This window comes from Rutidosis leptorrhynchoides, chromosome 1, assembly GCF_046630445.1.
Source record: "Rutidosis leptorrhynchoides isolate AG116_Rl617_1_P2 chromosome 1, CSIRO_AGI_Rlap_v1, whole genome shotgun sequence".
Classification (NCBI taxonomy): domain Eukaryota; kingdom Viridiplantae; phylum Streptophyta; class Magnoliopsida; order Asterales; family Asteraceae; genus Rutidosis; species Rutidosis leptorrhynchoides.
In genome coordinates this window covers 183,885,976-183,911,084 of record NC_092333.1, presented here as the reverse complement: position 1 = coordinate 183,911,084, position 25,109 = coordinate 183,885,976, and the positions used below count along the sequence as shown (strand labels likewise).

At 36.0% G+C, this 25,109-nt stretch overlaps 2 long non-coding RNA genes across 2 annotated transcripts; both read left to right on the top strand.

Moving 5' to 3' along the window:
• The first annotated feature begins 16,231 nt into the window (after positions 1-16,231).
• LOC139867469 (uncharacterized) lies at positions 16,232-18,708 on the top strand. Its single transcript, XR_011765848.1, has 3 exons — positions 16,232-16,476; positions 17,944-18,000; positions 18,532-18,708. It is a non-coding gene; the product is annotated as an uncharacterized lncRNA (long non-coding RNA).
• A 3,444-nt stretch (positions 18,709-22,152) lies between these two features.
• On the top strand, positions 22,153-24,601 carry LOC139867461 (uncharacterized). The gene is made up of 3 exons (XR_011765843.1): positions 22,153-22,397; positions 23,837-23,893; positions 24,425-24,601. It is a non-coding gene; the product is annotated as an uncharacterized lncRNA (long non-coding RNA).
• The last annotated feature ends 508 nt before the right edge of the window (positions 24,602-25,109 follow it).

Below are 25,109 nucleotides of genomic sequence, written 5' to 3'. Positions count from 1 at the left end.
AGTAGTAAGGTTAGTGTGAATCATTATATTCATAGCTTTTACTCGAATGGGTTCTCTGTCCTTTCTGCTCAAGGCGTCGGCTACCACATTTGCCTTCTCCGGGTGGTAACGAATCTCAAAGTCGTAATCATTCAACAATTCAATCCACCTACGCTACCTCATATTCAGTTGTTTCTGCTTAAATATGTGTTGAATACTTTTGTGGTCGGTATATATAATACTTTTGACCCCATATAAGTAGTGCCTCCAAGTCTTTAATGCAAAAACAACCGCGCCTAATTCCAAATCATGCGTCGTATAATTCTGTTCGTGAATCTTCAATTGTCTAGACGCATAAGCAATTACTTTCGTTCGTTGTGTTAATACACAACCGAGACCTTGCTTTGAGGCGTCACAATATATCACAAAATCATCATTCCCTTCAGGTAATGACAATATAGGTGCCGTAGTTAACTTTTTCTTTAACAATTGAAACGCTTTCCCTTGTTCATCTTTCCATTCAAATTTCTTCCCTTTATGCGTTAATACAGTCAAGGGTTTTGCTTTCTGGAAAAGTCTTGGATGAACCTTCTGTAGTAACCAGCTAGTCCTAAAAACTGGCGTATGCGTTTCGGAGTTTTCGGGGTTTCCCACTTTTCAACGGTTTCAATCTTTGCTGGATCCACCTGAATACCTTCTTTGTTCACTATGTGACCGAGGAATTGAACTTCTTCCAACCAAAATAGACACTTTGAAAACTTAGCGTACAGTTTTTCTTTTCTCAGCAACTCTAGCACTTTTCTCAAATGTTCTTCGTGCTCTTGATCATTCTTCGAGTAAATAAGTATGTCATCGATGAAAACAATGACAAACTTGTCAAGATATGGCCCACACACTCGGTTCATGAGGTCCATGAACACAGCTGGTGCATTAGTCAATCCAAACGGCATAACCATAAACTTGTAATGACCGTAACGCGTCCTAAAAGCAGTCTTTGGAATATCATCCTCCTTCACCCGCATTTGATGATATCCAGAACGTAAATCGATCTTCGAATAAATAGACGAGCCTTGTAGTTGATCAAATAAGTCGTCGATTCTCGGTAGTGGGTAGCGGTTCTTGATGGTAAGTTTATTCAACTCTCGGTAGTCGATACAAAACCTGAATGTACCATCTTTCTTCGTGACAAACAAAACAGGAGCTCCCCATGGTGATGTGCTTGGTCGAATGAAACCATGTTGTAGAAGTTCCTGTAACTGACTTTGTAATTCTTTCATTTCGCTGGGTGCGAGTCTGTATGGAGCACGAGCTATTGGTGCAACTCCTGGTACAAGGTCTATTTGAAATTCAACGGATCGATGTGGGGGTAATCCCGGTAATTCTTTCGAAAATACATCGGGAAATTCTTTTGCGACGGGAACATCACTGATGTTCTTTTCTTCTGGTTTAACTTCCTCGATGTGTGCTAGAATGACGTAACAACCTTTTCTTATTAGTTTTTGCACCTTCAAACTACTAATAAGATTTAATTTTGCGTTGTTCTTTTCTCCGTACACCATTAAAGTTTTCCTTTTTCACGCATAATGCGAATCGCATTTTTGTAACAAACGACCTCTGCTCTCACCTTTTTTAACCAGTCCATGTCAATTATTACATCAAAACTCCCTAACTCAACTGGTATTAAATCAATTTTAAACGTTTCATCCCCCAGTTTAATTTCTCTCTCCCGACATATATTATCTGCTGAAATTAATTTACCGTTTGCTAATTCGAGTAAAAATTTACTATCCAAAGGCGTCAATGGGCAACTTAATTTAGCACAAAATTCTCTACTCATATAGATTCTATCCGCACCCGAATCAAATAAAACATAAGCAGATTTATCGTCAATAAGAAACGTACCAGTAACAAGCTCCGGGTCTTCCCGTGCTTCTGCCATATTAATATTGAAAACTCTTCCATGGCCCTGCCCATTAGTATTCCCTTGATTCGGGTAATTTCTAATAATGTGGCCCGGTTTTCCACATTTATAACAAACAGCGTTGGTATTACTTGCTCCGACACTATTCGTTTCGGCATTACTTGTTCCGACATTATTTATTCCTTTAGTTCTGTTAAACTTTGGTCCGTAGACCTCACACTTTATCGCGCTATGACCATTTCTTTTACACCTGTTGCAAAATGTCGTGCAAAACCCCTGATGATTTTCTTCACACCTATGACATGGCTGTTTTTGGTTTTTGTTGCAGTTGTTGTTATTGAGGTTGTTGTTGGGATTGTTATTGTTGTTGAAATGGTTGTTGTAGTTGTTGTTGTTGTTGTTGGGATGTTTGTTGTAGTTATTGTTAGGATTGCGGTTAATGTTGCTATTATTGTTGCGGTTGTTGGGATAGTTGTTGCGATTGTGGTTGTAATTTTTGTTGTTGTTGTACTGGTGACTCTTGTCACCGTTTTCCTCCCACTTCCTCTTGAGTTGTTTCATTTTGGCTTCTTCGGCTGCCTGCTCTTTAATTCTTCCCTCAATCTGACTTATGAGTTTATGAGCCATTCGACTTGCCTTCTGTATAGAAGCGGACTCGTGTGAACTCACATCTTCTTGAATCCTTACTGGTAACCCTTTTACAAACGCGTCGATCTTCTCTTCTTCATCTTCGAATGCTCCCGGACACAATAGGCACAACTCTGTGAATTTTCGTTCATATGAGGTAACGTCGAACCCTTGTGTTCGTAACTCTCTAAGTCCTGCCTTGAGTTTATTGACTTCGTTTCTAGGACGGTACTGCTCGTTCATCAATTGCTTGAATGCCGACCACGGTAGTGCGTAAGCAGCATTTTGCCCTACCTGTTCAAGATAGGTGTTCCACCACGTTAACGCAGTACCTGTGAAGGTTTGCGTAGCGTACTTAACTTTGTCCTCTTCAGTACACTTACTTATGGCAAACACCGATTCGACTTTCTCGGTCTACTGTTTCAATACAATTGGTCCTTCGGTTCCATCAAATTCCAAAGGTTTGCAGGTAGTGAATTCTTTGTAGGAGCATCCTACACGATTTCTTGCGCCGTTAGCTGCATTGCTAGATTCAGAGTTATTGTTGGTATGTAGCGCAGCCTGTACTGCGGCTATGTTTGCAGCAAGAAAGGTACGAAATTCCTCTTCGCTCATATTCATGGTGTGTCGAGTAGTCGGTGCCATTTCCTTCAAAATAGCCAACTGAATCGAGTTAATCATACAGAATATTAAGAGTAGTCAATAGTATTTCGTAGCATAATATGAACTCATTTATAAAAGCTTTTTCTTCATATTAGCGTTTTATAAGTTTAAATTCGGGTACTACCTATCCGTTAAGTTCATACTTAGTAGCTAATATACAATTCAACTACTACAATTCCATATGAAAATCTGATTATAGTAATATATCACATATAAATATTCTTCAAACTTACAACATCGCTATATTACATATAACATGAAATATAGTACACTTTGATACATGACAGTTTTGAAGATAAATCAAGTTAATACGCAAGTTGTTCAGCAAAGGAAATAAAGACATGTAATTCATAAGTCCAGAAATAAGTCATGCATTCTGGTTTTACTAAGACGAGTTCCCATCCTTGGTCTTGTGGAAAATAACCGTTATGACCATTGGCTAGGAAGCATGTTGTAATGTCGTCAAAAGGACGAGGGTTTCGTAATGTCCAACAGCCCCGTAATAATCTAAAAACCTTGTTTCTCACCCCAACTACTGAATCCGTCACTTGTGGGAAGGTTTTATTTAAAAGTTGCAATCCAATGTTCTTTTTCTCACTTTGGTAAGAAGCGAACATCCCTAACCCGTAAGCATAACATGCTTCTTTATGTTGCATGTTAGAAGCTCTTTCTAATTCACGAAATTCTATGTTGGGATATGTTGATTCAAAATAGGTTCTTAACCCGTAGCGTAAAATTTCATTTGAGTTCCCCGCATTTAACGCTTTAAAGAAAACACGGCGTAACTTACGGTCTCCCCAATGTGATATACCCCACCTATCAAAGGAAAGCCTTTTATAAACTAAGGCATTTCTGGAAAGTCTTTCAAATGTTTGACAAGTTAATTTCACCATAACTAAATGTGCTGATGAATTCTGACCGACTCTAGACAAGATTTCCTCAATCATATCCTCTGGTAAGTCTTCTAAAATATTCGGTTGTCTACCCTTAACGTCCATTTTATTTTTATACTGTAAAATAGACAAGGATTAGATTCGTAAAAGATAATTAACAAACAATACAAGCAATTTTTACATAGAACATAAAAGTACAAGCACACTACAATACATATAATACACAACATGATTACAACCTTCTAATCTGAATCACTGCTTTCTTCTTCTTTGGACTTGGTTCGTTTTCCTAATTTTCTAGGAATATATGGTGTTCCTCTAATACGAGCCATCGTTTTCCATAATGGTTTAGAAAAACCTGGTGGTTTAGAGGTTCCCGGGTCATTGTTACATTTTAGGAAATACGGATGTTGTCGATACATATAAAGTTCATCGGGGTTGGAATCGGGTTTCTCTATTTTTTTACCTTTTCCCTTGTTATTTTCTTTCTCTTTATTAAATTAGGTCGAGGTAATTTCTATAACATCATCGGAATCCTCATCGGGATCCGATTCATCGGAAAATTGGTAATCTTCCCAATATTTTGCTTCCTCGGCGGAAACACCATTGACCATTATTAACTTTGGTCCGTTGGTTGAGGATTTTCTTTTATTTAATCGATTTACTATAGGTATCAATATTTCTTCCTCCGGAACCTCTTCTTCTTCTACTTCCTCCTCTTCCGATTCATCCTCTTCTGGTTCCTCTTCTTCCGGTTCCTCCTCTTCCGGTTCCTCCTCTTCCGGTTCCTCTTCGGGAATTTGTGAATCTTCCCAAAATATATTCGACTCTTCATTATTATTAGGTGAATCAATGGGATTTGTACTAGAGGTAGACATCTATCACACAATATCAAACACGTTAAGAGATTAATATATCACATAATATTTACATGTTAATAATATATAGTTTCCAACAAAAAAAATGTTAAGCAATCATTTTTGAAGAAAAACACGGTCGAAGTCCAGACTCACTAATGCATCCTAACAAACTCGGTAAGACACACTAATGCAATTTTCTGGTTCTCTAAGACCAACGCTCTGATACCAACTGAAATGTCCCGTTCATATTGATTATAAACGTTCCATATTAATTGATTTTGTCGCGAGGTTTTGACCTCTATATGAGACGTTTTTCAAAGACTGCATTCATTTTTAAAACAATCATAACCTTTATTTTATCTATAAAGGTTTAAAAAGCATTACGTAGATTATCAAATAATGATAATCTAAAATATACCGTTTACACATGACCATTACATAATGGTTTACAATAAGAATATATTACATCAAAAATAAGTTTCTTGAATGCTTTTTTTACATAATATCATACAAGCATGGACTCCAAATCTTGTCCTTATTTTAGTATGCAACAGCGGAATCTCTTAATATTCACCTGAGAATAAACATACATAAAACGTCAACAAAAATGTTGGTGAGTTATAGGTTTAACCTATATATTATCAAATCATAATAATAGACTACAAGATTTCATATTTCAATATACATCCCATACATAGAGATAAAAATCATTCATATGGTGAACACCTGGTAACCGACATTAACAAGATGCATATAAGAATATCCCCTATCATTTCGGGAAATCCTTCGGACATGATAAAATCGAATTCGAAGTACTAAAGCATCCGATACTTTGGATGGGATTCGTTAGGCCCAATAGATCTATCTTTAGGATTCGCGTCAATTAGTAGATCGGTTTACTAATTCTTAGGCTACCAAGCAAAAGGGGCATATTCGGCTTCGATCATTCACCCATATAATGTAGTTTCATTTACTTGTGTCTATTTCGTAAAACATTTATAAAACTGCATGTATTCTCATCCCAAAATATTAGATTTTAAAAGTGGGACTATAACTCACTTTCACAGATTTTTACTTCGTCGGGAAGTAAAACTTGGCCACTGGTCGATTCACGAACCTATAACAAATATGTACATATATATAAAAGTATGTTCAAAATATATTTACAACATTTTTAATATGTTTTACTGTTTTAAGTTTATTAAGTCAGCTGTCCTTGTTAGTAACCTACATCTAGTTATCCATAATTAGATGTACAGAAATAAATCGATATATATTATCTTGAATCAATCCACAACCCAGTGTATACACGTCTCAGGCTAGATCACAACTCAAACTATATATATTTTTGGAATCAACCTCAACCCTGTATAGCTAACTCCAACATTACTGGATATAGAGTGTCTATGGTTGTTCCAAATAATATATATAGATGGGTCGATATGATACGTCAAAACATTTGCATACGTGTCTATGGTATCCCAAGATTACATAATATATTAGAATACATGTATAATACAATATAAGTTAGCTAGGATATGATTAATATAGATTTGTTACCAATTTTCACGTAGCTACAACAAGCAAAAATAACCAATCTTGTTTTACCCATAACTTCTTCGTTTTAAATCCGTTTTGAGTGAATCCAATTGCTATGGTTTCATATTGAACTTAAGTTTATGAATCTATACAGAAAAGTATAAGTTTATAGTCAGAATTATAGGTTACATTCGTTTTTGTAAAGGTAGTCATTTCAGTCGAAAGAACGACGTCTAGATGACCATTTTGGAAAACATACTTCCACTTTGAGTTTAACCATGATTTTTGGATATAGTTTCATGTTCATAAGAAAATTTTTTTTCCCAGAAGAACAACTTTTAAATTAAAATTTATCATAGTTTTTAATTAACTAACCCAAAACAGCCCGCTGTGTTACTACAACGGCGTATATTTGGTTTTACGGTGTTTTTCATGTTTTCCGATTTTAAATCATTAAGTTAGCATATCATATAGATATATAACATGTGTTTAGTTGATTTTAAAAGTCAAGTTAGAAGGATTAACTTTTGTTTGCGAACAAGTTTAGAATTAACTAAACTATGTTCTAGTGATTTCAAGTTTAAACCTTCGAATAAGGTAGTTTTATATATATGAATCGAATGATGTTATGAACATCATTACTACCTCAAGTTTTGTGGATAAACCTACTGGAAATGAAAAAAATAGATCTAGCTTCAAAGGATCCTTGGATGGCTTGAAAGTTCTTGAAGCAGAATCATGACACGAAAACAAGTTCAAGTAAGATTTCCACTCGAAATAAGATTGTTATAGTTATAGAAATTGAATCAAATTTTGAATATGAGTATTACCTTGTATTAGAAAGATATATTACTGCAAATAAGAAATATTTCTTGAAGTTGGATGATCACTTTACAAGATTGGAAGTAAGCTAGCAAACTTGGAAGTATTCTTGATTTTATGAAACTAGAACTTATAGAATTTATGAAGAACACTTAGAACTTGAAGATAGAACTTGAGAGAGATCACTTAGATGAATAAAATTGAAGAATGAAAGTGTTTATAGGTGTTTTTGATCGTTGGTATATGGATTAGATATAAAGGATGTGTAATTTTGTTTTCATGTAAATAAGTCATGAATGATTACTCATATTTTTGTAATTTTATGAGATATTTCATGCTAGTTTCCAAATGATGGTTCCCACATGTGTTAGGTGAATCAAATGGGCTGCTAAGAGCTGATCATTAGAGTGTATATACCAATAGTACATACATCTAAAAGTTGTGTATTGTACGAGTACGAATACGGGTGCATACGAGTAGAATTGTTGATGAAACTGAACGAGGATGTAATTGGAAGCATTTTTGTTAAGTAGAAGTATTTTGATAAGTGTCTTGAAGTCTTTCGAAAGTGTATGAATACATATTAAAACATTATATGTATATACATTTTAACTGAGTCGTTAAGTCATCGTTAGTCGTTACATGTAAATGTTGATTTGAAACCTTTAAGTTAACGATCTTGCTAAATGTTGTTAACCCAATGTTTATTATATCTAATGAGATGTTAAATTATTATATTATCATGATATTATGATGTATTAATATATCTTAATATGATATATATACATTTAAATGTCGTTACAAAGATAATCGTTACATATATGTCTCGTTTCGAAATCCTTAAGTTAGTAGTCTTGTTTTTACATATGTAGTTCATTGTTAATATACATAATGACATGTTTACTTATAATTTATCATGATTAAACATAGTGTAACAATATCTTAATATGATTCAGATGTAATTAGTAAGACGTTGTTATAACGATAATCGTTATATATATCGTTTCGAGTTTCTTAATTCAATAAACACAATTTTATGTATATAACTCATTGTTAAAATACCTAATGAGATACTTACTTATCATAATATCATGTTAAATATATATATATATATATATATATATAATCATATATATGTCATCATATAGTTTTTACAAGTTTTAACGTTCGTGAATCACCGGTCAACTTGGGTGGTCAATTGTCTATATGAAACCTATTTCAATTAATCAAGTCTTAACAAGTTTGATTGCTTAACATGTTGGAAACACTTAATCATGTAAATATCAATTTCATTTAATATATATAAACATGGAAAAGTTTGGGTCACTTCATGAGGTGGCTCGGGTAAGCGTGGGAGCTAGTGGCTCGCGTAGTTGCTTTAGAAGGCTTGCTTTTGGATTAATTAGGATTGGGTAGCATATCCCCAATTGCCATGCTCGGCTTTTATTTTGTGTTTAAAAATTGTGGGGTCGAAACTTGTATTTTATAATTAAAGGGTAAATTGGGTCAATGTGGGCCACGCCTCGTAAAACTTATTTTATGAATAGAACGTGTTAGTTTTTCATATATGAATATGTTATGAAAAGCGTTTTGTCTAAATACGTCGGAAAGTGGTCGAACATTTTTGCTTAGTTGGATTTTTGGGACAGGCCGAAATGGAGCGCCGCTCCAGGCCAAAATGGCACGCCGCGCCACTACGCTGTACAAATTTTTTTTTTAATTGATATTTCCGCGTGATTGTTTGTATATCGGGTTGGGTTGTTACATGATCAGTGGATGATTCTTCAACAGTAGAAGATTCTTAATCCCCCTAGCTCTACCACCTGTGTTGGGTCTTCAACACTTGGATTACCCAGCAGCACACTTCGTGTTAGGTCTTCCTCCTCAATATCACTAGTTGAGTCTTCTTTAGATGAATCTTTTGCTTCTGCCTCAAATTCTTTCTCCCAATAAGTTGGTGGAACATAGGCCATGTGATACTTCTTGGGAGGTAGTTCTTCATTAGATTCAGGCAAAAACTCAGTATCTTCATCTTCTTCACCACTTGAAGAAAATAAGGGCTCAGATCGAATAGGTTGATGATCCTTAGGTTGAGTTTTAGCCCTTTGTTTATCAATGGAATTTGGTTCAAGTGGTGATGCTGATTCTTAGGTGTTCTAGGGAGGAGTTAAAAGATGTTGCTCCCCCTCAGTAGTAGACTGTGTCTCTACTTAAACATTTGCATTACCACAAGAGGTCTGATCAGCCTCTACTGGTTGTAGGGATGGAATCGCGTCGAATTTGGGTCGGGTTTAGGTAATCCCAGACCCTAACCCGATTAGAAAAACCTGTCCCAAACCCGGACCCATCAGGTCCCCATTTAGTTACTAATTAGCGGGTAAACGGGTTTCTTCACAGATATTCAGGTTCCCATTTACTTACGAACTATTGGATACATTGGTTATTCTACGGGTATTCGAGTCTTTTTTTCAAATAAATGGATTGGGTAACTGGGTATAAGGGCCGGTAATCAGGTATACGAGCCAGGTATTCAGGTATACGGGCCGGGTAATTGGTTTTGTGTCTAAAACCATACCCAGACCCGGACCTGCAAAAAAATTATAAACTATCCCCATACCCAACCTTAGACCCATTTACCCACCTCGAACCTGGCCCAAAAATATCAGGTTTCCCCATCGGGTATGGGTTTCCCCATCAGGTACGAGTTTTTTTCCCATCCCTAACTGGTTGTTGTTGCTGTTGTTGTTGTTCTTGATTACAAGCAGAGGTCATACTAGCCTCAACTGGTTGTTGTTGCTGCTCTTGTTGTTGATCACCAGCAGAGGTCTAATTAGCCTCTACTGGTTGTTGTTACTGTTGTTGTGGTTATACTTTAAAGCAGAGGTCTGATTAGCCTCTACTGGTTGCTGAGTTGGTTTCTGATGTGACTGCTATTGTGTTGCTGACCCAGTGGCTCCAATAGGCATGCCAGAAGTAATCCATTGATGAAAGATAGCACTCTTACTGCTTGAGGTTGATTGGAGTGAAGATAAGATTGAACCTCTTGAGCAGTGAGTCCCTTAATTCAATCATCCCTGGCGGCATAGAGCTTTGCCTTCTTCTTCTTAAATCTGATCTAGAAGTTAGCTTCTCTCTTCTTATGTTGTTTAATATGCTTCTTGAGCTGAGCTATTTGTTCATTTTTCTCCTTCTGATCAGCAGAGAGGTTTACCCTTTGAAGAATCTTTTGCTGTATTTTTCTGCAATACTCAATAAATTTGGCATTGAAAGCATCATTCAAGGCTTGGTGCTTCTTCTGATGCCTCTCATTAGATCTTTGCATTTTTATTTCAATACTTTGAGAAACAACATGTATTTTAGCCTTAGCATGAGCTTTTGTCTCAGCAGCAGTGGATTTCTTTCCCTCACCAGCAACATTAATATCATCGTCATCTCATTTTCTCTACTTTGGGGCCTTCTCATTTTCATGCCCCCCTCAATTGTTTTTCTTTTCTTATCATTCTTCTTCTTCTCCCCCTTTTGGCATCATCAGAGTTTAAAGTGGATGGAGCAATGATTTCACGATCACTATCACTGTCACTACGGGACAGAGCATGGTGATTCCATTCAACATCAGCCTTGGAGAGATGAGCTCCAGGGTCAGCACCAAGTTACCTGTTGCACAGATTGGCCATTCGAACTTCATTCCCGGAGGTAATCATAACCATCTTCTCCACATCATTCTATTTGCATCTTGAAGTTCAACCATCCGGTGCAAGTTTTCAGCCAATTTAAGATAATCAGCAGTTGGTACCCTGGAGTCTAGTTGCCTTTGAAGATCTTAAATTCTATCTTCAAGAATTCTATTCTCCTCATTCAAGTAGTGATTATGTTGTCTCTCAGTATTCAGATCAACTTCAAGTTGGGAGAGATGATGTAACACCGCCAATTTTTTTAATAAACAATGGGGAAACATTATTATACATTAACGCATATTTAGTTACAATACAGTTATTACAACCCAACGGGTGTTACGTTATTATAAAACCAATCTTAACATATACATATTACATCATAAAACATCAGAGTAGACTCGTCAAACATATCAGGCGACATCAAGCTCCTCCCAAAAACCCTAACATACAAGTCTACCTGCAGGGGAAGAAGTGAGGGGTTAACACAAGGCTAAGTGAATGGCACAGTCCTAATAGGTAAAATCACATAGCATCAAGCTAGCCAAAATGCACAGCAGATCATGATAACAAGAGGATCGGCGGCCTGTCTGAACTTCAATCGATCAGGCTGGAATATTCTGTAACAACCTTGCTTTTTCCGTTAAGCTTCGTTAACTGCCCATTAGGTTATTTAACGGAACTCACTTGATTTTTGTGTATTTAATTTAATTAAATGCATACTTGGTTCTTTGAGGACTACTATAATTAATATAAGAATATATTAATCAGAAAACTTATTTCGTGTATTGAATTACTGAGAAAACGATACGTTTTTAAGAACTGCAACATATGTCTTTCGGGACTACGAAACGTTCGATTTTTAATAAAATAACTATTTTTAAAATTATCAACTTTGGTAAAAACTTATTTAATTTATTATTTAATGAATTTAACTTGGTGGGATGCGTTTTAATGACCTGTTAACGTTTCGGGAATTCAGTTTCGGTTAACGGCAACTAGAAACGAACCACACTTAGTGAGCAAGCAATCCAAAACATAATATAATTCACTTTCAATAATTATTTTATGTAATTATTATGTTTTAAAATACTTTTAATTTATTAGAATTTTTATAGATTAAAAACACGAGAAATTAACGTTTATCGATTCGGTTTGCGTTTTCGGCTAACGACACTTAATGAGTTCATTTAGGAAACTTGACTAAAAACTTTTGTAAGCCCAAGGACCACTTTTTGGGCCCTTTCTCCAAAATTCCATACCCCTGATAACTCATAAATTATATAGTTTTTTAATAACATTTTGAGGAGTTATCTTAATATTTTTGAGTCATTTTAATGCTAAAACATGCTAAAATGGGTAAAAATGGGAAAAATGTATTTCTAATGATTTTATCAAATTTATGTATTAAACATGATCAAAAATAAAGAAAATTGCAAATCGGCTAAATGAAGCTGCCAGCATGGGTTCAAGGAAGCCGCCGGCTTGGAGCTGAATACACCAGAATGTTCCAGAATCGATGTAAAATTGAAAGAACTTGTTAATCAAGAAAAAGGAAAAGGAAGCCGCCGGATTCATCCTGAAGCCGCCGGCCTGGTTGACACGGTTTCTCAACTTATCGACCAAGTTCAAGTAAAAATCGAAACAAAATCAAGATAAAATCAGAAAGATCTGGCGTATCTTTGAAGCTGCCGGCCTGGCCTGAAGCCGCCGGCTTGAGTATGACGGTTAAAAGATTGAGCTTGCGAATTAAGTTTAACTTGCACAAGGAGTCACCGACTCAAGGCAAGCCGCCGGCTTCCCACTGAAGCCGTCGGTTTGGCAACCAAACTTAAATAGTATAAATAAAGGCCTCTGGTCTCAGTTTTCATATGTATTAGTTTTCAGAATTCAATAATTCTGGTTAGGTCATTTTTTTAGGGTTTTTCTCTAAACCCTTAGGTTAGATTTAGTCTTTGTAATCAAGATTCAAGTTTTAATTCAAGTTATTTTACATCTACTTTCTTTTTAAGGTATGATTCTATCCTTATTTTATTATTTTACTTATTTTATTTACTGTATTCTTTTATGTTCATCTTCTGATATGAACTAAACGTTCATAGTGGTTACGTGGACGAAGATTGAACTTCATCTGAGAATCAGATGAAGCCGCCGACCTCACCCTCAAGCTGCCGACTTGATGGGAAGGAAGCCGCCGGCTTCAGTTCTTCATCCGTATAGTTTATGGTTCTTTCCCAGATCTGTATGGTCGAGTTTCTATGATGATATTTGGACTGTTTCGAATCTGTTTTGCTTAAATATACCTGTTTGTCATGCTTAATGATTAGATAACATGATTTTAGTGTTGATTAGTACTTGATCCAAAGATCTATTATCTGATGCATGCTACTTGTTTAGATCTAGTCCATCAAACTTGTTAAATTGAATTGCATGCAACTAAGTTAAAGAGAATAATAGTGATAGACTTGTTTAGTTGCAATTACACTTATATAATAGAGTTTGATATTGTAAGGCTTAGTCGAAGATCCTTTTTTTGGATGTGTTTAATTAATGATTGCATGAAAACTAAGTAGTAATTGACTTTCAGCTAGTAACTTGAGTTGATCTACTTGATGTTTAGTAGCTTATACAATTTGTCAGTCTATTTGCATGTTAATCCGCATCATAAGATTGATATGTATCATGTAATTGAATTGAATGCTAAGAATTGAGATATTAGTCATGCACATCACATGTCTAGTATATGCTTTGTCCTGATTATTAAATGATATGCAATACTTGTCTTAAACTGCTTAGGGATAATAATTGGTCTATGATTGTTATCTTGATTTGTCTTAATATAAGTTATGAAACTTGCCTAATATGATTCTCGTATGAGTTATCCGTTCAAGTAGCTGCTTTCGTTTATAATTTTTTAATTTGAATCTTTACTTTCTTGCTTTATTTTATTATTTTGTTTATCTTAAATCATCTCTTTCCTAAGAGATAAGAATCTATCCAACAAAAGATATAAAAAATATCCTTAATTCTTTAATAAGAACTAAGCTATAAACAACTCTTATCCGTATCTACGCTCTCTTGGGACGATAACCTAAAATACTACCTCTGATCTGGTTTTGTTGCTCGTTAGGGTGTTAAAAGTGTACTAATAAAGGTTTTATAATTTTAAAAGTTTGAAAGGCAAATTAAGCACTGCACACTTTTGCACACCAACTTTTTGGCGCCACTGTCAGGGAGTGTAGCGCGGTAAATACAGAAATTGGATATACTTTGGTTATTTATATTTCTTGAAAATGAGTGATGACTGTCTTCCTTTAGGGGAGGGTTGATGGGGTTCCAATTTAAAGGCTCATGCTCAAACCTAGATGCTGACGGGTCACTTAAGTATTGAAAGATTCAATAGGCCTGGTATGTTTGATTATTCATTGTTGATATTGCTTTAAACATACATATATTTCGACGCAATATCATTTATATTTCATCAGCTTTTACCGAAACGAAGACATTCAAATGCATAATTCACGAGAAAAATGACAAAAGTAAACACGAGCTTGAAGTTTGATAAAACAACGATAAAACGACAGATTTAAACCAAATATATATCAAGATAATGTTTACCCGAATGCAAGTTCAAGATGATTGAAGAGAAGAGTTCAAATGAAAAGTTTCAAGTCGATATACGTCAACACGGGATCAACAAAGAACAAACAAAAAATAAAAATAAGAAAACTGTCGGGTACACTTACGCCGATCGTGTGGTTTTCCACGAGAAACGCGTAGTAATTTGTTCCTACGCGAAACGTGTGGATGTCTACGTGAAACGCGTAATCTCCTGTCCAGATTCAGATCTGAAATGAACATGGGACGGTTGCTTTTGAGTATATTACTATTACTTTTTCAGGCTTTACAGATGAATGGTAGTCCTTTTGACCTACTACTTGAATCTCAACTCTTATAATACGGAGTACTAGAACACATACAGAGAGACACAGTAGGAGTACGAGAAAGACACATTTCACACATACAATTTACCACAGTACACAAATTTAAGTCAGTACACATCAATATTATTTTCTAGTATCTTTTGTACTCTGTATTAATTTCAGTTTCAAGATTCAATTTTTAGGATAGTTTCAGTTTTAAGGGTGTATTGTTCGTGATTAAGGGTATTATTGTACGAGTACAAGGGGTGTTGTTATTGTAATTTTCTACCGTTTAAAGTAAATGAGAGTGAAGATTTTCGTAAGTGTATCCTATTAAAATTATCGCTATCAATTTTTATCATTATTATTATGTTTGTATATTTGTATTTTCATGTTTACCCTAGTATAATGAGTAGTTAATTTCCCTAGTGTTTGCTTAGATGTAGAGCCCCTAGTAAAATGAATTGTTAATCATTTGTAAGAATTAAAATGTAACTTTAGTATTTTTAACATTGAGCCTAATTAAAAGAACCATTATTATGTATTTGGATATTTAACCCCTGTCACTTAATTTGTTAGATTAAAATAACTAAAGTTATTTTTATTTATATAAATTAAGCTTCAACATTAAAAGTGATCTAGACGAACTTATGACTAATTTACTAACACTAAATTAGAAGTAAGGTTCGGTGGTTTGGGTAATATCACTAGTCATATAATAGTGAAATTGTAAAAAGGGAAACCGTTATGATTTGGGTTTTGGCGAAAGTCAAAACTGGGTTGGGTCTCAATTTAAATACTTAAAGACTAGTAACTATCTAAATAGAATCCGATGAAAATTAGATTTAATTTAGTTAGTCATAACTTTATATTTATTCAAAAGAAAAATATAAAGTTTATTACTAAAACATTTTAAATAGGGCTTAAACTCAAAAACAATCCATGGATCTAGAGGTGACACATTTAAGTAAACACCCCCATTTATAAATATTGTAAAATAATAATTATTGTAACATCCTGATGTCGGGCCTAGGTAAAAATTACGTATTTTGCCCTTTTTGTCCGTTTAGTGTTTTAAATAGCATTTTAATGAATTAATAAATTGTTGGGTGTTTTTAATTTATTATTAGTTCAGCGTGTGTGTTTTATGACAAGGGTCACAGATATATTTTATTTATTAAATTTGGACTTCGTTTGAGCCCCGACCGTGGAGTTTTGCGTTTCTGAAAACAGGTAAATACCCGTGTTTTATCGGGTATGGGATTTAATACCCCTTTTAATGTTAAAAACCGCACCCCTTGTATTCTTCTTACCATTTGTGGTTTTCCCTTTCTTTCTTCTTTCATTCACGACACCAACACACACACACACATGTATAAACCCTATCTTTAATTTTAATGATGAAGATGAAATAAATTGCAAAGCTTGAAAATGGTGGCTTTTCCTTCCCTCCCTCTCTTTTCCTGTCGCGATTAAACCCACCATCACCAACATAAATCTAGTTTTTATTTATGAAGATGGTGATGAAAATTACAAGCTCCATTCATGGTTTCTTTCTTCCTTTAGCATCTAGCAAAGGTTTGTCTTTAATTTTGTGCATTTATCCTTGTTTTCTAGGATTTTGCTAGTTTGTAAAAAAAGATGCAATTGGTGCTTGATTTATTGATTTTGGTTATGGTTGTTAGTAATTGGTTGTACACTTGTATTTGGCTTAAAATTTAAAGAAATAGCAAAAATGGGGGGTGCACCATAGTGAAACAGCAGCCGTAGCTGCTGTTACTGTTTCTGTTCCGGCGGCTGACCGCCGCTGCCGGCTGCAGCTGGCAGCCAGCGGTGGTGGTTGGCGGCCGGGGGGCGGTGGTTTGCGTTTTTTTTTTTGGTGCATGAGGTGTTTTGGTTACTGGTTTGGACCCCGATCCATTCATATTAATTTAGGAGTGCTTGTTTTTATCGTGACCCATTTGTTAGTCTATAAATTTGGTTATAAGTGGTAAAAGCGGACTTTTGTGGATTACTAATTTTACTCGTGACCCGGTCAAACGGTGTTAGGCATTTCGTATAAATATATATGTATGAATATATATGTGTATGTATATAATACCGATCGCCCGTATTGACCGTTGACCCATTTGATTGACTTATATGATTATATAAGTTTATGTATATGTTTAAGTGTGCTTATAAGGTTTTGGTTACTCATTTAGCTCGTGACCCATTTGTTGGTTTTGACTTGGGTTTTAATAGGTTTATGTGTACAATTTGTGTTAAATCATGTTCATAAGTGTGTCATTTAACTTGTTAGATGTTAGTTAAATATTGTATATATGTTGTGTATCATTGTGAATATATTTATTGTCTAAAACGCTGCTCGAAACATAAATTTTGGGGTCGAAACCCAGCTGGACAGCAGAGTTTGCTGCTGCTGTTTTCAGCTGCTGTTGCAGCTTAATAGCTGCTGTCCGCCGTTGTTTTGCTGCTGTTCGCCCGCGTGGCGCGCAGTGGCTTGGCGTGGTGCGCAGCTCGGTTGTTCGTATCTTGGTTTTATGGTTTGTGTATGTTGTTTGACCACCCGTGTGGCTCATGACCCGCTCGTTTGGACATGTTTAGGGTATATAGAAGTGTATATATGTAAGAGTGTATATATATGTATATATAAGTATGTATACGTATATATAAGTGTGCATATATGTGTTGATTAACCGTTTTGCTTGCGACCCGTTCGAATGGGTTTAGGCGTTTTGTATATGAATATATATATATATATATATATATATATATATATATATATATATATATATATATATATATATATATATATATAGTGTGTGTGTGTGTGTGTGTGTGTGTGTGTGTGTGTGTATAAATATATATTGTGTACATATGTGTGTGGGGGTAGTGTGTGTGTGTGTGTGTGTGTGTGTGTGTGTGTGTATATATATATATATATATATATATATATATATATATATATATATATATATATAGAACGAGATATAGTTAGTAAATATGGTGCGGTTTACTAACTTGTTCAGTGTTTATTCTCAGGTGATACAAACGAGGAGAAGACTCGGTGACATTAGACTACCGAGTTGCCGGCGATCGGTGAGTGGGACTATCTCCGGTTATAGTATAGAGTAGCAAGCGATGCTACTGTTAGTTTATACTGTTGATAGCCTAGTGCCATGCATAGTTAGCGTTGTATGCCTATGTACACTAGATAGTTTGCCATGATGTTGTGTGTGATCTCTGTGCACTATTTTGTGAGCACCAGTGAGGCCAGGCTAGCTGGGGATTCCACTGAGGCTAGGCTAGGTGGGGTCCGCACGAGGTCAACCGAGGCCAGGCTAGGTTGGGTCCAAGTCCTACGGATGTTCAGTATAGCATAGAAGGACGCACGTATTGCGTCTGGACGGTTATGCAGGTAATCCGGTAGGAGGGACTATCGGTAGACTGTAGCCCGATCAGCTACGAGTCGTGTGCCCGTACAAGCCGCCGATCCTTGTGTTGCTATTAGTTGTTTGCTGACGCATGTAGCAATAGATGACCTGGCATGTTTGATACTATATGCTTAGCTGTTAGATAGTTTCATTCACTTAGCAGTTGTGCTAATCCCCCACATTTCCACCCTTGCAGGTTCAGTACGATTGCTTGTTAGATACCAGGGTGAAGATGGAATGCGGGATGATATGTTTGACAAGTCGTAACTCTGATGTCGTGTCTTTTGTTACTGGTGTCTTTGCTTAACGTAACACATGGTTTTTATATATGTAACAGACTTTTAATATTTGATATGATATTAAGGTAATGTAATACCGGTGTCGTTTGTATTACGCGTCATATTATATAAACAGGACTTCCGCTGTGACTTAAAAAAAAAAAAACAGGTGGTTACAATTGTGGTATCAGAGCGTGGATTTGGCATCGTGTTCACGGAAGTGACATGTTCCCAAATCATGTGTCGAGTCAAACATATCTTGGGAGATGGGTTAAGTGAATAAGATAGGTATAACGGTGTTAGTTGTTAGTTGCTAACCAGTGTTATACTAAGCTTTGGTGTGAGATGTTGTGCAGTACAGGTATGGCTGATAGTGACGGTGACGCTGTGACCCCCAACGCCCCTGGAACAGTCAGAGCTTCAGAGTACGTATGTGTATTAGGTAAAGAATCTCATAAACAGATGTCAGGGTTGTAAGGAATGATGTCTTGGTTGTAAGGTCAGTTACCAAGGGATTTCGGTTAGGTAATATAAGTTAAATATGAGTTAGAATAGTAAGTGCAGGTGGACCCAAGTATTGTACCTTTGGATCAGACGGTTAGATAGTGTTAGGCGGGTGTTCAGTTTCGCTTAGGTGAAACTGCAGAGGGTAAAAAAAAATATATAAAATATAAAATAATAAAATAATAATAATAATAAATAAATAAATAATAAAATAGTAATAATAATACAGAAGAAGGGGTTCAGTTGGACAGTTGGTTGGTAGTTGACCCCTTAGGTATTGCGGGTCAAAAATCATTCAGTAATTAAGGAACTCTTATGGATTTAACCCAATAGAAGGACCAAGGCAGGAAGGTACGGGTTCTATGTGAGGAGTAGGGTGTGATGGTGCCCTACTTCGCGATACGATTCTTTTAACGGTGAAGTAGGTGAGTTGTGGTAAGATAGATTAGAAAGTTCAGTTATTATCCTTCAGAGGCGGTTTTGGACGGATGGGTCAGTGTATGGTACACGGAGCATGTCGGTGTTTCAACAGATCAGATGTAGAGTTCTGGGGCGGGGTCTGGGACACAAATTTCATCAGCCGGGTAACCTTCTGCTCTTGTGGTCGGACAAGAGAGAAGAAACCCCACAGTGGATACAGTTGGAGCATACCAGATGGTGGCAGAGGCTGGTGATACATATAACGACTCGACTAACGGTATGTGTTTATTACACTTTTGCGATTTTATTATTACAGTTGATAATTAGTAGTTGCGTATAGTAAGTCGTCAATGTGAAAATCTATGCTAGACAAATGTTGTTTAATGTAGTGGAAACTATATAGATGGCCTTAGACTAGTTTCCTGCTTAGTAGTGAATAGTGACTTAATTTTTGTAATAGGTTGCCATCCTAGTTGAAACAGGTTATTTGTAATGCGTGCAACCTGTTGATGTGACATGTTAATATTGTTGTAATAGTGCCTTGCTTTAGGTATTGGATAGCTATCCTGAATGTGATTGGCATGTTAGTTCAGATTTAGTTTATGCTGCTATGCAAGATCCGTTAGTGGGAACTAAGACTTGTAGGAAGTCTTTTTCTTTATCATTGACTGTTAACTGACGGGATACACGTAGTGCCCGCATGGACTGTTTTAGGATCATAGTTCCCTTATGTCTTGACCAGAGACGTGAGCCTTAGTTAGTGGCCTTTTGAGACATAGTCTGTATGGTTAATAGACAGTGACAGAACCATTAGATGTAACTGGACCAGTAGCATCCTTGTATGACTGGACTTATCATGTAAAACCCGTAGGGTTGTCCTAAGGAACTTTCTTCCTTCCTTGACCTGTTGTGACCTTGTGCGTGGTCTTTAGAATGTAAGTGCATGCTGTTTCCTTGTATTGGTCTATTGGGTAGGTAGAGACGGACTTCGGCTGGACTGAGGATTGAGTTTTGGATGTGAATTGAAGACTTAGAGACTCTGAGTTGCGATAGTATCACTTAAGGATGAATCAATATAAGTTGATAATACCATGTTCAGGGGGTATTGTGACAGTAGAAGACTTAGAGAGAAGTGTTTGAAAGTACTAGTGTGTTGCGAAAGAAGGATTAGTTGAGTACATTTGAACAGTGAAAATGTGCCAGGATAGTTGTAATCGGATAACAAATTTAGAAACCCCGAGTTTAGAATATATTTATTATTAGTGGATTATAACTGTCAGTGATCAAAGTAAATAGACTGCGATCGATTGACGGACTCGATTAGGGTCTTGTTCCGAAATACCCGAATTGAAGATATGATTTGGTATGATGTATTACGCCTGGCCAACGAAATACATCATGGTAAATCATACCGTAGTTTCGGGATTCGGAGGAGGTGTAGTGATTAATAGTCTATTTTGAATTTCAGAGGATTTTGACCAAGGGTTGACTTTAATGATTTGGTACCGACGAAGATAATGTACCTAGATTTTTGTAAGTTATTGACTTAATAGGTTGGGATTGAGGATTCTGATGGAATCTTAACCTAGTCATGACCTTTGAGGAGTAACTTTAACGATGTCGGACAGAAGAATTAAGGTTATTTTAGGAAATTAACCAGTAGATAATTACTTCCGGTATGGAATGATGGTTATTCTATACTCAGGATTCGTGATTTAAGTGATTAGATTTGACTTGGAACTGTGTTGGTAAGTGGGTCACGATGGATGAGTGGACCAGATATGCAAACTAGTCGTTGAATAATTGGGTGAATATTGACTCAGATAAGCGAATTTCAATAAATCTATTGAATATTAGGATTGAAACACGTATTAAATTACGGAGTTTGGATAATTAAGTATGATCCGAGTTGACTTAGCAAAATTGTAGTGATGAAATTAGCTAACTTTGGGTGTTCTAAGGTAAATGATAGTCATTAATCAGTGTTTCGAATGAGTTGATTTGGGAAATTCGATGAACATGACGCGGGATAACCCCAAATCATGAGTGATAGATACAATGTAGAGAGTCGTTAGTGATGGCTCGAGAGGTTAGTATGTAGAACCTAGGCTTGGGTAAGTTAATTTTAAACCCACGAGATAAGGACAAAGCTTTGTAAGGCATACGACCGTAAGAAATACTTCGACTTAAGTCTAGTTGTGACCTGTTGAGGTGGTTATAGTACCCATGACCTTTGTTGACTTTGACGGACCGGATTCCGAGGACGGAATCTCTTTAAGGGGGGTAGATTTGTAACATCCTGATGTCGGGCCTAGGTAAAAATTACGTATTTTGCCCTTTTTGTCCGTTTAGTGTTTTAAATAGCATTTTAATGAATTAATAAATTGTTGGGTGTTTTTAATTTATTATTAGTTCAGCGTGTGTGTTTTATGACAAGGGTCACAGATATATTTTATTTATTAAATTTGGACTTCGTTTGAGCCCCGACCGTGGAGTTTTGCGTTTCTGAAAACAGGTAAATACCCGTGTTTTATCGGGTATGGGATTTAATACCCCTTTTAATGTTAAAAACCGCACCCCTTGTATTCTTCTTACCATTTGTGGTTTTCCCTTTCTTTCTTCTTTCATTCACGACACCAACACACACACACACATGTATAAACCCTATCTTTAATTTTAATGATGAAGATGAAATAAATTGCAAAGCTTGAAAATGGTGGCTTTTCCTTCCCTCCCTCTCTTTTCCTGTCGCGATTAAACCCACCATCACCAACATAAATCTAGTTTTTATTTATGAAGATGGTGATGAAAATTACAAGCTCCATTCATGGTTTCTTTCTTCCTTTAGCATCTAGCAAAGGTTTGTCTTTAATTTTGTGCATTTATCCTTGTTTTCTAGGATTTTGCTAGTTTGTAAAAAAAGATGCAATTGGTGCTTGATTTATTGATTTTGGTTATGGTTGTTAGTAATTGGTTGTACACTTGTATTTGGCTTAAAATTTAAAGAAATAGCAAAAATGGGGGGTGCACCATAGTGAAACAGCAGCCGTAGCTGCTGTTACTGTTTCTGTTCCGGCGGCTGACCGCCGCTGCCGGCTGCAGCTGGCAGCCAGCGGTGGTGGTTGGCGGCCGGGGGGCGGTGGTTTGCGTTTTTTTTTTTGGTGCATGAGGTGTTTTGGTTACTGGTTTGGACCCCGATCCATTCATATTAATTTAGGAGTGCTTGTTTTTATCGTGACCCATTTGTTAGTCTATAAATTTGGTTATAAGTGGTAAAAGCGGACTTTTGTGGATTACTAATTTTACTCGTGACCCGGTCAAACGGTGTTAGGCATTTCGTATAAATATATATGTATGAATATATATGTGTATGTATATAATACCGATCGCCCGTATTGACCGTTGACCCATTTGATTGACTTATATGATTATATAAGTTTATGTATATGTTTAAGTGTGCTTATAAGGTTTTGGTTACTCATTTAGCTCGTGACCCATTTGTTGGTTTTGACTTGGGTTTTAATAGGTTTATGTGTACAATTTGTGTTAAATCATGTTCATAAGTGTGTCATTTAACTTGTTAGATGTTAGTTAAATATTGTATATATGTTGTGTATCATTGTGAATATATTTATTGTCTAAAACGCTGCTCGAAACATAAATTTTGGGGTCGAAACCCAGCTGGACAGCAGAGTTTGCTGCTGCTGTTTTCAGCTGCTGTTGCAGCTTAATAGCTGCTGTCCGCCGTTGTTTTGCTGCTGTTCGCCCGCGTGGCGCGCAGTGGCTTGGCGTGGTGCGCAGCTCGGTTGTTCGTATCTTGGTTTTATGGTTTGTGTATGTTGTTTGACCACCCGTGTGGCTCATGACCCGCTCGTTTGGACATGTTTAGGGTATATAGAAGTGTATATATGTAAGAGTGTATATATATGTATATATAAGTATGTATACGTATATATAAGTGTGCATATATGTGTTGATTAACCGTTTTGCTTGCGACCCGTTCGAATGGGTTTAGGCGTTTTGTATATGAATATATATATATATATATATATATATATATATATATATATATATATATATATATATATATATAGTGTGTGTGTGTGTGTGTGTGTGTGTGTGTGTGTATAAATATATATTGTGTACATATGTGTGTGGGGGTAGTGTGTGTGTGTGTGTGTGTGTGTGTGTGTGTGTGTGTATATATATATATATATATATATATATATATATATATAGAACGAGATATAGTTAGTAAATATGGTGCGGTTTACTAACTTGTTCAGTGTTTATTCTCAGGTGATACAAACGAGGAGAAGACTCGGTGACATTAGACTACCGAGTTGCCGGCGATCGGTGAGTGGGACTATCTCCGGTTATAGTATAGAGTAGCAAGCGATGCTACTGTTAGTTTATACTGTTGATAGCCTAGTGCCATGCATAGTTAGCGTTGTATGCCTATGTACACTAGATAGTTTGCCATGATGTTGTGTGTGATCTCTGTGCACTATTTTGTGAGCACCAGTGAGGCCAGGCTAGCTGGGGATTCCACTGAGGCTAGGCTAGGTGGGGTCCGCACGAGGTCAACCGAGGCCAGGCTAGGTTGGGTCCAAGTCCTACGGATGTTCAGTATAGCATAGAAGGACGCACGTATTGCGTCTGGACGGTTATGCAGGTAATCCGGTAGGAGGGACTATCGGTAGACTGTAGCCCGATCAGCTACGAGTCGTGTGCCCGTACAAGCCGCCGATCCTTGTGTTGCTATTAGTTGTTTGCTGACGCATGTAGCAATAGATGACCTGGCATGTTTGATACTATATGCTTAGCTGTTAGATAGTTTCATTCACTTAGCAGTTGTGCTAATCCCCCACATTTCCACCCTTGCAGGTTCAGTACGATTGCTTGTTAGATACCAGGGTGAAGATGGAATGCGGGATGATATGTTTGACAAGTCGTAACTCTGATGTCGTGTCTTTTGTTACTGGTGTCTTTGCTTAACGTAACACATGGTTTTTATATATGTAACAGACTTTTAATATTTGATATGATATTAAGGTAATGTAATACCGGTGTCGTTTGTATTACGCGTCATATTATATAAACAGGACTTCCGCTGTGACTTAAAAAAAAAAAAACAGGTGGTTACAATTATTATTATTATTATTATTATTATTATTATTATTATTATTATTATTATTATTATTATTATTATTATTATTATTATTATTATTATTTACGTATTATTATTATACACTAAAATTAAAAATATTTATCTAATTACTCAAATCTGTACCAGCACTGTTTGTCACATCGATTATATCATACGCGGATCGTGTATACATCACACGATACGAGTACGTTTTAAAACATATGTGGAACGCGTACATCATTACGTGAAACGCGTAAGTATTAATACGAGTACTGTAGCAATTAGGTTAAAATCTAGGGTTTTAAATATTTTATTATTATATTTAAGTTATTAATTTATAATTAGTATTAATTATTATAATTTATAATTATTAATTACTTTATAATTAGTTAATTATTATAATTCCTATTAATTTATATTAAT